The sequence below is a fragment of the Pelodiscus sinensis genome, chromosome 15 (assembly GCF_052426305.1).
Source record: "Pelodiscus sinensis isolate ZL-2025 chromosome 15, ASM5242630v1, whole genome shotgun sequence".
Lineage (NCBI taxonomy): Eukaryota > Metazoa > Chordata > Testudines > Trionychidae > Pelodiscus > Pelodiscus sinensis.
This window is the reverse complement of record NC_143066.1, coordinates 3,796,657-3,810,179: the sequence shown is the minus strand read 5'-3', so window position 1 is coordinate 3,810,179 and position 13,523 is coordinate 3,796,657. Positions and strand designations below refer to the sequence as shown.

Genomic DNA, 13,523 nt, shown 5'->3' with positions numbered 1-13,523 from the left:
CCAGCGGCAGGCAATAACCGGCCCATGGGCCAGCCGTGGTTCGCCGGGGTAGCCCCTGCTGGGCCGCCGCCACTGCAGTACTTCTTGTGCCTCTGCAGGGCTGGGCGATCGCAGCTCCTGGCGGCCGCAGGCTGCTGTTCCCGGCCAATGGGAGCTGTGGGGAGCGGCGTCCCAGTCTGTGCCATTTCCCGCAGCTCCCATTGGCCAGGAATGGCGATCCACGGCCGACGGGAGCCGGAGGCACCCATACCCGGGGAGGTGCCGGGCAATACGGCAGCGGTGGCCTGCCAGGGGCTACCCCTCGTGAACCGCTGCCGTCCTATTGCTCGGGATGAGCTAGTCTACACATTCAGACGGTTAACCCATGAGCCAGGGACTTCCCGTTTCAGGCCCCGCCTTCGCTGCAAAGCAATTAGCAGGGGCCAGCTCTCTGTAAACACGGCCTAGCCAACCCACGGCGCTGCGGAGTGCTTGGGGGACATCACAGCCAGCGGCCAGTAACCGGTCAGTGCTAGGAGAGGCGATACGCAAGAGCACTACTATGTAGCGATGCCAAGCCGAGGAAGTCCCTTGATGCCGCCTCGGGGTCGCTCCTTCCCACGGCACCGTGACACGACAGCGCTAACTCGGCTCGGTCGCGCTCCCGCGGGCATGAACTTGGAGACACCCCGGCACAGACGAGCTAAGGCAAAGAGCGGCCACCGATTTTGGGAGCCCCGCTGGAGACGTGTTGGGCCCTGCGAGGTAGAAACGCGGAGCGCCTCTCGTTCCACCTGCAGCCTGAGTCCCACGGGCTGAGCGCCTCGGAAAATCAGGCCCCTCCGCAGACGCCTCAACCCAGCAGCCACTTTTGGCAAGGCAAAGCCACACACTTCCGCAGCAAGGCTGGCACAGCGCCCGGCCCGCCCGCCAAAGCTGCCTATCAGGGTTGTTGCGCAAGCACCTCCCAACCAATCCCGGGGCAGAGAGGAAGGAATTCTCCCCAGACAAGCGGAGCTACACACACTGCAGCCCAGTGCTCGGTCACACGCCCTTCCGCCCACGTGCTGATCTTCGCAAGAGCCGGGGGACAAACCCACATCCACTCCACTGCCTCTGCCGGTGCCGGAAGAGTACCCTGGGAGACGGGGACCCTCTTCATTCCGTGCTGGCTGGGAACCCTGGATCAGCCAGCACGGAATGAAACCTGCGCCGAGGGACAAGGCCGCGGGCAGGAATGAGCTCCTGGCCCAGGCGGTGCCAGCGACGATGGGCCCAAGCTCCACACACCCTGCCCGGATCAAACACTCTGGCCCGCACGCTCGTCTCTCAAAAGCCCACTTCAGTCCCCTGCGAGAGGCACTCCCACCACAATGCCTCTCTCGCTGTGGGAACACCGGCCATTCCAGCAGCCTCTTCAAGCCCCGGCGCCAGCGTCTGCTCCTTTGATCTTTCAGCGGGGAGAAAATCCAGGGCCCGAAACGCTGGGCCACCTGCGCTCACAGACACGGGACCCCTGTGCCCACGCCTGGCGTTGGCACTTACAGGGGGTGACTGGGTACGGAACCCGGGGTGTGACTTGCACAGCACCCTGCGCTTCCAGAGCCATCAAGGGCTGCGTACCCCGAGCTTCCTGGCAGGCTAGTATGATCCCAGGAAAAGGAGACAGAGAAGGCAAGCAGCATCCCAGGGCCACGTAGCAAATCAGTGGCAAGAGCTGAAATTCAGAGCCAGAAGTCCCCTGATTCCCAGTCGCATGGTCATTCAGCCAGACCAGGCTGTCTTGCTGGTAGGACACCTGGGGCCCATTTGAACAGCTGCTCCGTGCAGCAGCTAGCACTAGAGTCCACGGGGGAGAAGCAATCCCTGATTTGGTCCTGAGTGGGGCAGAGGATGTGGGCCAAGCGGTAAATAGAGCTGAACCACTCGGTAACAACAGCCGTCATGTAACTTAAATGTCATGTCCGTGGATGTGGGGGTGGAAAACACCAACCCGGTCCACCGAGGCAGCATTTACCTGCCGAAAGGGGGCTACACAAAATGGAGGCAGCTAGTTAAGCAGAAACTGAAAGGAACAATCACAGGAGTGAAATGCCTGCAAGCTGCAGGAAAAGTATGAAAAAATCCCATAACAGACACACAGATTAAATGCATAACTCAAATGATAAGCAATAGGAAGAGGACTACAAGCCACCACCGTGGCTATACAGACTAAGAGGGAGATCCTTTAGAAACTGGAAGTCAAATTCTATCAAGGAAAATGCAAATGAGCTAAAACTCTGGCAAGACAAGTGTAAAAGTATAATCAGGCAGGCCAAAAAGGAATTCGAAGGACAACTAGCAAAGGACACAAAACTAACAGCAAAACAATTGTAAGTACATTAGAAGCAGGAATCCTGCCCCTGGACGCGCGACATATTAATGGAGCATTCAAAAAAGACAAGGCCTCTGCAGAGAAGTTAAATGAATTCTTAGCTATGAGGAAGATCCCCACACCTGAGCCATTCCTTCCTGGTGACACATCTGAGGAACTATCCCAGACGAGGTGTTAGAGGGGGGTTTGGAATAGACTGATATTACCGTCAATTAACGGAAACCAAAATTAATGCATAATTTAACACATTAATTGCACAAAGCCTCAGCTCCAATCCTTATTTGAAAAGGCAGAAAATATCCACAAATATTAGAATAAATGGCATTCTATTATTATATAACAGTAAATTAAAATAATAATTAATATTTTTTTTAAATTGCTTGACGGCTCTACTGTTTCATGGCTAGCAGCAGGACTAGGGATGTAAGTGACTAGTTGACTGATAAGCATAAGCTTATCAGATAGTCGGCTAGTCCCTCAACTAGTCGCTCCCTTCCCCATGGCTGCCTCTGTCACAGGGAGGCAGCGAGAGGGGAAAGCAGGAGCCAGTGCTGAGGGGAGCCAGCTTAAAAGCTGGTTCCCCCCAGCACCGTTTCGGCAGGGGAGTAGCAGGAACCAGGCGTGAGCTGGGAACCAGCTGATTCCTGGCTCATACCCAGTCCCAGATGCTGCACCTCTGCTTTTTAAATGTATTAGGATCCTGCCGGTAGGCTCTTAATACATTTAAAAAGCAGAAGCGCAGCGGGGTATGGACTCACACAAGCCGGGATAGCTGATTCCTGTCTCATGCTGGACCCCCCCAGCTTTAACCTTTTAATACATTTAAAATGCAAAGCCAGCTCTTTTAAAGGCAGAGCTGCAGTGGGGTTAGCTCCAGGGAAAAGCTCTCAAGCAAAGTGAGCTGTCATGGGATCAGAGGGAAGGGCCTCTCATGGATTGGTAACCAGTTAAGAGACAAGAAACAAAGGGTAGGAATAAATGGTTGGTTTTCAGACAGGAGAGAGGTAGCAGAGTCCCCTACGTACTGGGACTGGCAGCTGTGTTGTTCAACAGTCTGAGATGATCTGGAGAAAAGGGATAAAATGTGAGGTGACAAAGTTTGCAAGATTACTCCAGATGGTTAAGTCCCAAGAAGCCTGTGAAAGTCATGGTCCGCCCACACCTTGAACACTGCATGCAGCACTGGTCACCCTATCTCAAAAACAGGTAAATCAGAAAAGGTGCGGAGAAGGACAACAAAAGCTATCAGGAGGCTGGAACAGCTTCCCTATGAGGAGAGAGTAAAAACACTGGGGCTTGTGAACTTGAAAGAGAGACACCTAAGGGGGATATGAGAGAGGTCCAGAAGATCATGAATGGTGTAGAAAAGTGAACAAGTGTTATTTAGCCCTTCCCACCACATTAGAACCAGGGCGTCCCCCATGAAATTAATAGGCAGCAAGTATAAACCAAAAGGAAATATTTCTTCATACAACACCCAGCCTGTGCAACTCACTGCCAGGCCCAAAGCACGAAAGGGTTCAAAAAAGAACCAGATCTGCACATGCAGGATAGGTCCCTCAGGGGCTGTTTGCCACAAGGGTTAGGGATGCAGACGCACGCTTTTGCTGTCCTTAGGCCTCTACCCGCCAGATGCTGGAAGTGGATCGCTTGATCAGTGCTGTTCTGTGCCTTCCCATTGCAGCACCAGGCACTGGCCACTGTCGGAAGGCAGGGAACCGGACCTTTGGTCTGGCCGCTCTGATGGTGTCACGAGGCCAGGACCTGAGAATGCCATTTCAAGACTCTCCCAAGGGCTAGCATGTCTTTGTACCCACTCTGTTCAGGTGACGGCCTCTGTTCCCGACACATCGCGTTCCCTCTCGCCTTCCCCCCTCGTGCATCACGAGGGATGGTTCCCAGCTGGGACCGAGCCAAACGTAGCCCTGCACACTTCTTGCCACGCCAGCGCCAGACCCTCCTCTAAGCACCAAGGAGTGCAGGAAAAGCTGCACGTCCACTCTGCTTTGGCAAGAACCGTGTTGTCATCACAAGCTCCTTACCACACACAGGACAGGAATGCTGCGGTCCCGCCCAAGCCGCCCATGCCGGAGGCTTACAACAACAGCGCGTCTTCCAGCCTCCACAGCCCCAGCGTTCAGCCCCAACCAGCTTCCCACAAGGGAAATCAAGGGCAGGCCACTGCTAATGGGGTCGGAGGCCAGCGGCTGGAACGGGGAACCAGAAAGCCCCTCTCCCCTTGCACAGAGCACCAGGGAATCCCAACTCCATCGCGGGCTCAGCTGCCCCCTCTACTGCGCTGGGCTCACTGAAGTGTGCTTCGAAGAGAAGGACAAAGCCACAGCAACCAACTCCCTTGGGTCTTTTTCAGGCCGCTCATCACTTCCTGTTCAGAGCCGAAAGCTGGAAAGTCAGACACGGGCAGGCACCCCATTGGACAGCTATTCTGTCAGTCACAAAACCTTGTCCCCACTGCTAACACTAAATCCTGGTGTTTGTAGCAGGACAATGAGGAGGACTGGTGGAGAGTCAAGAAAGGGAGAAAGCAGCCTGGCCATCCTGGCTTAGAGACCCCCTCACCCACCCAGTCCCACGCTCAGATTCTTCTCTCTGCCCCCTGCCTACCCAAGCTGTTCCCAGCGAGCCTGCTGCGGCAGGAGGGCAGACACAGGGCACAGCAGGGGGCAATCCATGGTCAAGTCACCCCCACCCCCGAGAGCTGCTCTGGAGGCCACTCAGATATCAATCTGGCGTCCAACATACAAGAGACCTCCAGGGACCAAAGGGGCCATGAAAAGAGGACTGCCCCCTAGCAGCCAATGGGCAACCGCGGCCAGGGAGCGGCTCTCCAGCTGAGTGGGCCATACGATTGTCATAACCAAGACAGTCGCCTGAGATAAGCGCAAAACCCCCCCACATGCCTAGAACGTGCCGGGGGGGGGGGTGGGTATGGACCCTCGCAGCACTCTGACCAGGTGCAGAGGGGGTGCCTGGCTTTCCCAGTCAGCGCGGGGGGCAGTCAGCACCCACCCCCCCTCACGGGCCCTGGCTTCACACACCTGTCACTCAAGCAACACCAGTAGGAAAAAAAACCTGCATGGAAGGAACTAGCAGAATCTAGTGACCCTGCGCCTGGGCAGCAGCAAAGGAAATGTCTTGCGGGCCGCACACAAAAGCACAACGGGCTGCCCCCCGCTGCGCGAGCGCGTAGAGACCATCGCTGCAGAGCAAGCCCTGCGCAGTGAGCGGCACTGCCACCGCTGCGCCCGGCACAGAGCGCGAGGACCCACTGCCACCGCCGCGCCCGGCACAGAGCGCGAGGACCCACAGCCACCACCGCGCCCGGCACAGAGCGCGAGGACCCACAGCCACCACCGCGCCCGGCACAGAGCGCCAGGACCCACTGCCACCGCTGCGCCCGGCACAGAGCGCGAGGACCCACTGCCACCGCTGCGCCCGGCACAGAGCACGAGGACCCACTGCCACCGCCGCGCCCGGCACAGAGCGCCAGGACCCACTGCCACCGCCGCGCCCGGCACAGAGCGCGAGGGCCCACTGCCACCGCTGCGCCCGGCACAGAGCGCGAGGACCCACTGCCACCGCTGCGCCCGGCACAGAGCGCGAGGACCCACAGCCACCACCGCGCCCGGCACAGAGCGCGAGGACCCACAGCCACCACCGCGCCCGGCACAGAGCGCCAGGACCCACTGCCACCACCGCGCCCGGCACAGAGCGCGAGGACCCACTGCCACCGCCGCGCCCGGCACAGAGCGCCAGGACCCACTGCCACCGCCACGCCCGGCACAGAGCGCGAGGGCCCACTGCCACCGCTGCGCCCGGCACAGAGCGCCAGGGCCCACTGCCACCGCCGCGCCCGGCACAGAGCGCCAGGACCCACTGCCACCGCCACGCCCGGCACAGAGCGCGAGGACCCACTGCCACCGCTGCGCCCGGCACAGAGCGCGAGGACCCACTGCCACCACCGCGCCCGGCACAGAGCGCTAGGACCCACTGCCACCACTGCGCCCGGCACAGAGCGCGAGGACCCACTGCCACCGCTGCGCCCGGCACAGAGCGCCAGGACCCACTGCCACCACCGCGCCCGGCACAGAGCGCCAGGACCCACTGCCACCACCGCGCCCGGCACAGAGCGCCAGGACCCACTGCCACCACCGCGCCCGGCACAGAGCGCGAGGGCCCACTGCCACCGCTGCGCCCGGCACAGAGCGCGAGGGCCCACTGCCACCGCCGCGCCCGGCACAGAGCGCGAGGGCCCACTGCCACCACCGCGCCCGGCACAGAGCGCGAGGGCCCACTGCCACCACCGCGCCCGGCACAGAGCGCGAGGACCCACTGCCACCGCTGCGCCCGGCACAGAGCGCGAGGGCCCACTGCCACCACCGCGCCCGGCACAGAGCGCGAGGGCCCACTGCCACCACCGCGCCCGGCACAGAGCGCGAGGGCCCACTGCCACCACCGCGCCCGGCACAGAGCGCCAGGACCCACCGGCATGAACCCACTGCCACCACCGCGCCCGGCACAGAGCGCCAGGACCCACCGGCATGAACCCACTGCCACCACCGCGCCCGGCACAGAGCGCCAGGACCCACTGCCACCACCGCGCCCGGCACAGAGCGCGAGGACCCACTGCCACCACCGCGCCCGGCACAGAGCGCGAGGACCCACTGCCACCACCGCGCCCGGCACAGAGCGCGAGGACCCACTGCCACCGCAGCGCCCGGCACAGAGCGCGAGGACCCACTGCCACCACCGCGCCCGGCACAGAGCGCGAGGACCCACTGCCACCACCGCGCCCGGCACAGAGCGCCAGGACCCACTGCCACCGCCGCGCCCGGCACAGAGCGCGAGGGCCCTCTGCCACCACTGCGCCCGGCACAGAGCGCGAGGGCCCACTGCCACCACCGCGCCCGGCACAGAGCGCGAGGGCCCACTGCCACCACTGCGCCCGGCACAGAGGGCGAGGGCCCACTGCCACTGCTGCGCCCGGCACAGAGCGCGAGGGCCCACTGCCACTGCTGCGCCCGGCACAGAGCGCGAGGGCCCACTGCCACCGCTGCGCCCGGCACAGAGCGCCAGGGCCCACTGCCACCGCTGCGCCCGGCACAGAGCGCCAGGGCCCACTGCCACTGCTGCGCCCGGCACAGAGCGCGAGGGCCCACTGCCACCACTGCGCCCGGCACAGAGCGCGAGGGCCCACTGCCACCACTGTTCCTGGCACAGAGCGCGAGGGCCCACTGCCACCGCTGCGCCCGGCACAGAGCGGGAGGGCCCTCTGCCACCGCTGCGCCCGGCACAGAGCGCCAGGGCCCACTGCCACCACTGCGCCCGGCACAGAGCGCGAGGACCCACCGGCATGAACCCACTGCCACCGCTGCGCCCGGCACAGAGCGCGAGGGCCCACTGCCACCACTGTGCCCGGCACAGAGCGCGAGGGCCCACTGCCACCGCTGCGCCCGGCACAGAGCGCGAGGACCCACCGGCATGAACCCACTGCCACCACCGCGCCCGGCACAGAGCGCCAGGGCCCACTGCCACCGCCGCGCCCGGCACAGAGCGCCAGGACCCACTGCCACCGCCACGCCCGGCACAGAGCGCGAGGACCCACTGCCACCGCTGCGCCCGGCACAGAGCGCGAGGACCCACTGCCACCACCGCGCCCGGCACAGAGCGCCAGGACCCACTGCCACCACTGCGCCCGGCACAGAGCGCCAGGACCCACTGCCACCGCTGCGCCCGGCACAGAGCGCCAGGACCCACTGCCACCACCGCGCCCGGCACAGAGCGCCAGGACCCACTGCCACCACCGCGCCCGGCACAGAGCGCGAGGGCCCACTGCCACCGCCGCGCCCGGCACAGAGCGCGAGGGCCCACTGCCACCACCGCGCCCGGCACAGAGCGCGAGGGCCCACTGCCACCACCGCGCCCGGCACAGAGCGCGAGGACCCACTGCCACCGCTGCGCCCGGCACAGAGCGCGAGGGCCCACTGCCACCACCGCGCCCGGCACAGAGCGCGAGGGCCCACTGCCACCACCGCGCCCGGCACAGAGCGCGAGGGCCCACTGCCACCACCGCGCCCGGCACAGAGCGCCAGGACCCACCGGCATGAACCCACTGCCACCACCGCGCCCGGCACAGAGCGCCAGGACCCACCGGCATGAACCCACTGCCACCACCGCGCCCGGCACAGAGCGCCAGGACCCACTGCCACCACCGCGCCCGGCACAGAGCGCGAGGACCCACTGCCACCACCGCGCCCGGCACAGAGCGCGAGGACCCACTGCCACCACCGCGCCCGGCACAGAGCGCGAGGACCCACTGCCACCGCAGCGCCCGGCACAGAGCGCGAGGGCCCTCTGCCACCACTGCGCCCGGCACAGAGCGCGAGGACCCACTGCCACCACCGCGCCCGGCACAGAGCGCGAGGACCCACTGCCACCACCGCGCCCGGCACAGAGCGCCAGGACCCACTGCCACCGCCGCGCCCGGCACAGAGCGCGAGGGCCCTCTGCCACCACTGCGCCCGGCACAGAGCGCGAGGGCCCACTGCCACCACCGCGCCCGGCACAGAGCGCGAGGGCCCTCTGCCACCACTGCGCCCGGCACAGAGGGCGAGGGCCCACTGCCACTGCTGCGCCCGGCACAGAGCGCGAGGGCCCACTGCCACTGCTGCGCCCGGCACAGAGCGCGAGGGCCCACTGCCACCGCTGCGCCCGGCACAGAGCGCCAGGGCCCACTGCCACCGCTGCGCCCGGCACAGAGCGCCAGGGCCCACTGCCACTGCTGCGCCCGGCACAGAGCGCGAGGGCCCACTGCCACCACTGCGCCCGGCACAGAGCGCGAGGGCCCACTGCCACCACTGTTCCTGGCACAGAGCGCGAGGGCCCACTGCCACCGCTGCGCCCGGCACAGAGCGGGAGGGCCCTCTGCCACCGCTGCGCCCGGCACAGAGCGCCAGGGCCCACTGCCACCACTGCGCCCGGCACAGAGCGCGAGGACCCACCGGCATGAACCCACTGCCACCGCTGCGCCCGGCACAGAGCGCGAGGGCCCACTGCCACCACTGTGCCCGGCACAGAGCGCGAGGGCCCACTGCCACCGCTGTGCCCGGCACAGAGCGCGAGGACCCACCGGCATGAACCCACTGCCACCACCGCGCCCGGCACAGAGCGCGAGGACCCACTGCCACCGCTGCGCCCGGCACAGAGCGCCAGGGCCCACTGCCACCGCTGCGCCCGGCACAGAGCGCCAGGGCCCACTGCCACCGCTGCGCCCGGCACAGAGCGCGAGGGCCCACTGCCACCGCTGCGCCCGGCACAGAGCGCGAGGGCCCACTGCCACCGCTGCGCCCGGCACAGAGCGCGAGGGCCCACTGCCACCGCTGCGCCCGGCACAGAGCGCGAGGGCCCACTGCCACCGCTGCGCCCGGCACAGAGCGCCAGGACCCACTGCCACCACTGCGCCCGGCACAGAGCGCCAGGACCCACTGCCACCACTGCGCCCGGCACAGAGCGCGAGGGCCCACTGCCACCACTGCGCCCGGCACAGAGCGCCAGGACCCACTGCCACCACTGCGCCCGGCACAGAACGCAAGGGCCCACTGCCACCACTGCGCCCGGCACAGAGCGCCAGGGCCCACTGCCACCACTGCGCCCGGCACAGAGCGCCAGGACCCACTGCCACCACTGCGCCCGGCACAGAGCGCGAGGGCCCACTGCCACCGCTGCGCCCGGCACAGAGCGCGAGGACCCACTGCCACCGCTGCGCCCGGCACAGAGCGCGAGGGCCCACTGCCACCGCCGCGCCCGGCACAGAGCGCCAGGGCCCACTGCCACCGCCGCGCCCGGCACAGAGCGCCAGGGCCCACTGCCACCGCCGCGCCCGGCACAGAGCGCCAGGGCCCACTGCCACCGCCGCGCCCGGCACAGAGCGCGAGGACCCACCGGCATGAACCCACTGCCACCACCGCGCCCAGCACAGAGCGCCAGGACCCACCGGCATGAACCCACTGCCACCACCGCGCCCGGCACAGAGCGCGAGGGCCCACTGCCACCACCGCGCCCGGCACAGAGCGCCAGGGCCCACTGCCACCACCGCGCCCGGCACAGAGCGCCAGGGCCCACTGCCACCACCGCGCCCGGCACAGAGCGCCAGGGCCCACTGCCACCACCGCGCCCGGCACAGAGCGCCAGGGCCCACTGCCACCACCGCGCCCGGCACAGAGCGCCAGGGCCCACTGCCACCACCGCGCCCGGCACAGAGCGCCAGGGCCCACTGCCACCACTGCGCCCGGCACAGAGCGCCAGGGCCCACTGCCACCACTGCGCCCGGCACAGAGCGCCAGGGCCCACTGCCACCACTGCGCCCGGCACAGAGCGCCAGGACTCACCGGCATGAACCCACTGCCACCGCAGCGCCCGGCACAGAGCGCGAGGACCCACCGGCATGAACCCACGCCCTGCCCCCCGCTCCCCAGCCACGACCCTCACACACCACAAGCTTCGTGTTGCTCTCCAAAGCGCCCACCCAGCCCCCACTGGGGCTGCTCACAGCTCTGCACGCCCCACTAGCCAAGGGGGCCTCCGCGCCAGGTGACTGCAGCCACAAAGTAGGCCGTGCACCTGCAGGCGCAAGTCCCTCCCTTCAGGTCCTGACTGGAGCCTGCATTCAGCTGCTCTCCGAGCATAGGCCCCTCCTCTGGGCCAAGGCAGCGTGGGAGAGCTGGAAGGGCCCTGCTGCTGAGGGGGGAGCAGGACGGGGCAGAGCACCTCAGACTCAGGGCTTCTCCCCTCGGGGGCGGGGGTGGGGTTTGGGGGCAGGCATGGGGGTAGGCAGGAGTCTCAGAGGAAAAGGGGAAGGGGTCTGAGGCTGGGAAAAGGGGTGAGGCAAAGGATCTTGGGGCCGGAGGAGCGAAGTCTCCCTGGGGTGACACTGGGAGTAGTTGGGGGGAGGTGTGAGATGGAAGCCAGGCCCCCCAGGGGAGGAGGGTAAGTTCCCAGAGCTGGGGGGGGGAGGAGAGGAGGCGGCAATACAGGAGCAGGGGCTGATGGAAGAGGACCTGGGAGTCTCCCCCCCCCCCCGCCCTGGGGATGATGGAAGGGGACCCCAAGAATCTCGCAGGGGCTGTGGGAGAGTCCCCGGTGGAAGGGGGGGGGAGCACGGAAATCCCGCAAGAGCTGTTGAGGGTGGGGAGAGTCCCCCGGGGGCTGGTGGGGAGGGGTCCCTGGGGGAGTCTGGGAAGGGGCCCGGGAATCCCGCAGGGGTTGTGGAGGGCCTCGGAGGGGGGGGGGCGTGGAAGGGGCCCCGGGAATCCCACGGCGGCTGGGGGGGGGGCTGTGGAAGGGGCCCCAGGAATCCAGCAGCAGCTGGGGGGGCCGGGGAAGGGGCCCCGGGAATCTCTCGGGGTGCGGGGGGCCCCCCAGCGAGCGGGGCGGGGACCCAGGAGGGACTCTGGGGGGTGGGACTCTCTCGGGGGCTGTGGGGGACCCTTGGGAGGGGCCGGGAATCTCTTGGGGTGTGGCAGGGCCCCCCAGTGAGTGGGGCGGGGGCCGGGGGGTCCTGGGGGGCCCAGGAATCTCTCGGGGCACAGCGGGGGGAGCCGGGGGGGCCCAGGAATCTCTTGCGGGCTGTGGGGGGATCCTGGGGGGGCAGGAATCTCTCGGGGGCTCTGGGGGGTGCCCGGGAATCTCTCGGGGCTCTGGGGGACCGAGGGGGGCCGGGGAATCTCTCCGGGCGCTGCGGGGGGGCTCGGGAATCGCTCGGGGGGGCCGGGAATCTCTCGAGGGCCGGGAGGGGGCCCGGGAATCTCTCGGGGGCTCTGGGGGGGGCCGGGAATCTCTCGGGGGCTCTGGGGGGTGCCCGGGAATCTCTCGGGGGCTCTGGGGGGGGCCGGGAATCTCTGGGGGGGGGCCGGGGATTCTCTCGGGGCGGGGGGGGGGCCGGGAATCTCTGGGGGGGGGCCGGGAATCTCTCGGGGGGGGGGGCCGGGAATCTCTCGGGGGGGGGGGGGGCCGGGAATCTCTCGGGGCTGGGAGGGGCCCAGGAATCTCTGGGGGGGGGTCCGGGAATCTCTGGGGCGGGCGGGGGGGGCCAGGGAATCTCTCGAGGGGGGGGGTCCGGGATTCTCTCGGGGCGGGGGGGGGGCTCTTACCGGCCCCGCTCAGCGCCGCCCCGCTGCCATCCCGGCTCTGCCCGGGCCCTGCGCCGGCTGCGGGGGAGGCTGCTCGGCGGCCAGCTGATCCCGGCGCCGCCTCACGTGACCCGATCTCGTCACGTGACCAGGGGAGGTGGCGCTGCGAGGGGGTCGAGCGCCCCCTGCCGTGATCCCGACTCCCCGGCCTGGCCCCGCCCCCTGCGGCCCGCGGGCCGGGCCTGTGTCCGAGCGGCCCGCGGGCCGCAGGGACTCCCGGCTCCCCGGACACAGCAGTGGGGGCAGAGCCCCTGGGTCCTGACAGCCCCCATCCCCATGGCCCCTCCAGCCCTGGCAGAGCCCCTGGGTCCTGACAGCCCCCATCCCCATGGCCCCTCCAGCCCTGGCAGAGCCCCTGGGTCCTGACACAGCCCCCATCCCCATGGCCCCTCCAGCCCTGGCAGAGCCCCTGGGTCCTGACACAGCCCCCCATCCCCATGGCCCCTCCAGCCCTGGCAGAGCCCCTGGGTCCTGACACAGCCCCCATCCCCATGGCCCCTCCAGCCCTGGCAGAGCCCCTGGGTCCTGACACAGCCCCCCATCCCCATGGCCCCTCCAGCCCTGGCAGAGCCCCTGGGTCCTGACAGCCCCCATCCCCATGGCCCCTCCAGCCCTGGCAGAGCCCCTGGGTCCTGACACAGCCCCCATCCCCATGGCACCTCCAGCCCTGGCAGAGCCCCTGGGTCCTGACACAGCCCCCATCCCCATGGCCCCTCCAGCCCTGGCAGAGCCCCTGGGTCCTGACACAGCCCCCCATCCTCATGGCCCCTCCAGCCCTGGCAGAGCCCCTGGGTCCTGACACAGCCCCCCATCCCCATGGCCCCTGCAGCCCTGGCAGAGCCCCTGGGTCCTGACACAGCCCCCATCCCCATGGCCCCTCCAGCCCTGGCAGAGCCCCTGGGTCCTGACACAGCCCCCATCCCCATGGCCCCTCCAGCCCTGGCAGAGCCCCTGGGTCCTGA

At 67.3% G+C, this 13,523-nt stretch overlaps 1 protein-coding gene across 1 annotated transcript in view; it reads right to left on the bottom strand.

The window, feature by feature from the left end:
- ABCA3 (ATP binding cassette subfamily A member 3) overlaps positions 1-12,661 on the bottom strand; it is a 71,084-nt gene extending 58,423 nt beyond the window's left edge. Inside the window, exon 1 of the mRNA XM_075899035.2 lies at positions 12,523-12,661. The gene's annotated coding sequence lies outside the window, so the exon portion shown is untranslated. The remainder of the gene's footprint in view (positions 1-12,522) is intronic.
- Between the last annotated feature and the right edge of the window lie 862 nt (positions 12,662-13,523).